Source organism: Mus pahari, chromosome 6 (genome assembly GCF_900095145.1).
Source record: "Mus pahari chromosome 6, PAHARI_EIJ_v1.1, whole genome shotgun sequence".
NCBI lineage: Eukaryota > Metazoa > Chordata > Mammalia > Rodentia > Muridae > Mus > Mus pahari.
Genome location: NC_034595.1, coordinates 3,961,288 through 3,964,215, shown reverse-complemented (window position 1 = coordinate 3,964,215; position 2,928 = coordinate 3,961,288).

Genomic DNA, 2,928 nt, shown 5'->3' with positions numbered 1-2,928 from the left:
GAGCTCAGGGGGTACTGGTTAGTTCATATTGTTGTTGCACCTACAGGGTTGCATCCCCCTTCAGCTCCTTGGGTACTTTCTCTAGCTCCTCCACTGGGGGCCCTGTGTAGAACAGCATTTCTTACTGCATTCATTTCAGGCAATAAGCAAAAACATACACTCTGTATCACAAAGCCCTGAGACAAAGATTATAGCTTATTCAGTACTGGCCTTGAATAAACTTCGCTTTCAGTCTCAGTAGAGCAAGTAGGCTTCAGATTTCAGACTTTTTGTGATCTGTGAAAACACAGTAGATTACTAGTGCAGGTACGCTAAGACATACCTCACTGGAGGATACTAAAAAGGCACATTTAAAAATGATGTGCTGGGTGATGGTGGCCACGCCTTTAATCCTAGTGCTCAGGAGGCAGAGGCAGGCGGATCTCTGTGTTTGAGGCCAGCCTGGGCTACAGAGTGAGTCCCAGGACAGTCAGAGCTACACAGAGAAACCGTATCTTAAAAGTCAAAAATAAAACAAGAAAAAAGAAATAAAAAAGAAATATGACACTATGGCGGTATCCAGATGAACATCCAGAGAATAATGAACTAGAAAGAAGATTCAAACAAGTAGACAAGGTGTTATCAAATCTGTGACAAAATATGACAAAGAAGGATTAAATGGTGGAGGTGTGGGTGGAACTCACATTGGCAGTCCATTTGAATTTGGATTTATATCTCAGGAGCCAGGTGATGTCTTCAAGGCATGTTTTGGTAGAAGGTACTGCTTTTCGTTCAGGTTTTTTTTTTTTTTTTCATTGAAATAGTCAAATGTTTCTGCCATTGTTTTCACAGACTAGAATTTAGAACTTGGAACATTGATCATACAGGTTTTAATGTAATGACAAGGAACTTTAGTCTTTCCATGTCCTGTCCTATAAGCTTGTTGGTAGCACCTTGAGTGACTGACCTCTTCTACCTACAAATTATATTAACCTTTTAGATGCCATTAATGGTTAAACACGAAGTTACTATAATCAGACTTTTATCTTTGGTCAAGGTAATTTACAGTTTCCTGGGGAAAGAGGATTTATTTATACTTTCTCTAGCTACTGACATACCTTTTGTACTGAAGGGCTATAACCTATTGAAATCTTATTTACATTAATTTTCTGAATTCTGAGTAACATGACAAGAACAATTAAATGACTTTAAACCTCAGTTCCTACCATCTTTCTGATCATCAAATAAATAGATACTAAAATAAAAATCTTATTATAAACTTATAAAGTATAAGAAATTTTGTCTTTAGGGGAAATACGATATCCTCATGCCAAACAAGCTTAAACAGTAAAGAAAAACAAGACACTGACTTGGGGTTGCTAAGTGAGGGGAGGAGCTGCTAACTAGGTACTTGTAATACAGGAGGAGGTGACATTTAAGTGACACTAGAAATAATCAAGGGAAAGAGACAGAAAACAAACTGTCTTTATGTCAGAAAATATTTTAATTAGTTACTAGAAGATGTATTTGAAGACATAGATATTAAGAACTAAAAGAGAATTGCCTAAATGGTAAAAGTAATAAACTTAGAAATTTGATATTTTTCCCCCTCTGAAGAATCAGGGCATGACTGGGGGAGTTAGAGAAACAGGGGAAGAGAAATGAGAAAGAAGAAGAAAAAAGCTAAAACAAATTGTAATTATGTGGCGCTAACTGAAAGACCTTCAAAGACATTAATAATCTAAAGAGACTTGGGAGAGAAAGCTGGATTTCAAAAAGCCTCCATTACACTTTACAAAAATACTATTTTTAATAATTCACACTGTATGTGACAAGCTTTCAAAGGACTACAGACATCACAGGGAAGGCAAGGCCAAAGTCCAAGCCCAAAATGGACTATAGGTCCACATGATTTAGATATTCAGGGGTCTCACAGCAAGAGGAGCAAACTGAGTTCTAGTGCCCTAAGAGGTCTTCCAAGGTCTCAAATCCAGTTAGTGAGAGTTGGGCTACTATAGTTTGAAAACTCTTCAAGAAGAGCACGTTTTAAATTTTGTGTGTAGGCTAGTGTTGTGTCAACTTGGCATGAGCTAGTGTCATTTAAGAACCTCATTTGAGAAAAGGATTCCATCAGATGGTCCTGGGGGCGGTGCTAACTGTGGTTGGTGCTAACCCCGGACAGGTGGTCCTGGGTGCTTAAGAGAATGCAGGCTGAGCAAGCTATGGAGGGGAGCAAGCCAATACCCATTCCCCCATGCCCTCTGCTTCAGCTCCTGCCTTTAGATTCCTGCTTGTGTTCCTGCCCTGATGTCCTGTCATGATGTAAACCTTAAGATAAAACAACCCCTTTCCTCCCCAAGTTGTTTATGGTCATAATATTTTATCATAGCATTACAAACCCCAACTATATTCAAAAGCTGGCATTACCACTTAGCTATGGGAGCATGGATGCATCACACACTGTTGTTTTATTCATCTATAAATTATGCATTTATGTGGTTGAGAGAAGAAACAAGACAGTACATCTGAACAATCTCATAACCTGTTAGTCACAGTTCTAAAATAAATGTTCTGGAAACTTTGAGTTTTTATAGAAGTTTCCAGGAAGTTACTTGGTGGAAAAATTGACCAGAGGCTGTCTGTCATTATTGGTGAATAAAGGAATTAATGTGTTTGAGGCACTGCCAAGGCCCTGAGGAGAGCCAGCATTGGATTTTCCCCACAAAATCTGAAAAGATATGATTTTGGAAACATATGATCTTAAGACATTAGATAAGGAATTATGGATTTGTTCTTAGAATGAATTAGCTTATCTAAGCTTTTAGTGAAAACACACTTTGGATTAAGGCTGCTTTTCTTCTTCTTCTTCTTCTTCTTCTTCTTCTTCTTCTTCTTCTTCTTCTTCTTCTTCTTCTTCTTCTTCTTCTTCTTCTTCTTCTTCCTTCCTTC